Source organism: Procambarus clarkii, chromosome 26 (genome assembly GCF_040958095.1).
Source record: "Procambarus clarkii isolate CNS0578487 chromosome 26, FALCON_Pclarkii_2.0, whole genome shotgun sequence".
NCBI lineage: Eukaryota > Metazoa > Arthropoda > Malacostraca > Decapoda > Cambaridae > Procambarus > Procambarus clarkii.
The window spans coordinates 30,130,602-30,132,043 of NC_091175.1; positions in this window are offsets into that span (position 1 = coordinate 30,130,602).

Here is a 1,442-nt window from a genome sequence, read left to right on the forward strand (position 1 = left end):
ATTGCACTAAACACTTTTTTGATAAAACTGATCACTACAATCCATTATTATGTGCTAAATTTAATATCTGAGTGTTATAGAAAGGATTTTAGTTGACACATGTGTTCCCTGAGACTATTTGAAAATGTTGAAAATTCGTTGTGTATTTTTTTCTCCTTTTCTGTTTAGGGTGTGATGGTGAAACTTGGACCAGTTGCAGCCCTTTCTATAACCATTTCATAAATAAATTTATAAGCAAATTGAACAACTTTTAATTTAAAACGATTATGCCGCGTAATCATATGATTATGCTTATTATTATAATTAGGATTGTGATGTTGTGTACCTTGACTTTAGCAAAGCTTTTGATACAGTGCCACATGAAAGACTAATTAAAAAATAGAAGCTCATGGTATTGGGGGTGATATATTAAGTTTGATTAGGGCACGGCTATTCCAAAGGAAACAGAGAGTTAGTATAAATGGGGTTAAGTCAGAGTGGGATAATGTTGTTAGTGGAGTACCACAGGGCTCTGTCCTGGGACCTCTGTTGTTTATAATATATATAAATGATTTAAATTCAGGTCTGAGTAGCAACATTTGCAAATTTGCCGATGATACGAAAATCGGTAGGGAAATTAATTCGGAGGACTCACTATCACTTCAAGTTGATCTAGATAGGGTTTTGAAATAGTCAAAGTATTGGCAAATGCAGTTTAATGCTGATAAATGTAAAGTTCTGAGGCTAGGTAATGATGATAGAGTTACAAGATACGAGCTAGATGGTGTTGAGATTGCGAAGTCGGATTGCGAAAGGGATCTAGGAGTTATGATTAGTAAGAATTTAAAACAAAAGGATCAATGCATGAATGTTCGTAATAAGGCGAATAGGACACTGGGATTTATTAATCGAAGCGTTAGTAACAAGACACCTGGTGTGGTTCTCAAGCTATATCTTGCTCTGGTTAGGCCCCATTTAGATTATGCAGTTCAGTTTTAGTCGCCGTATTATAGAATGCATATAAATTCGCTTGAACGTGTCCAGCGTAGGATGACTAAGTTAATTCACCAAATTAGAAATCTTTCATATGTTGAAAGATTAACAAAGCTTAAGTTGCATTCACTGGTAAGGCGAAGAGTTAGGGGTGACATGATAGAGGTTTACAAGTCGATGAATGGACATAACAGGGGGAATATTAATAGGGTATTAAAAATATCAACACAAGACAGAACACGAAACAATGGGTATAAATTGGATAAGTTTAGATTTAGGAAAGACTTTGGTAAATACTGGTTCAGTAACAGGGTTGTTGATTTGTGGAACCAATTGCCACGTAACGTTGTGGAGGTGGGGTCCCTCGATTGTTTCAAGCGCGGGTTGGACAAGTATATGAGTGGGATTGGGTGGTTATAGATAGGAGCTGCCTCGTATGGGCTAATAGGCCTTATGCCGTTACCTTTGTT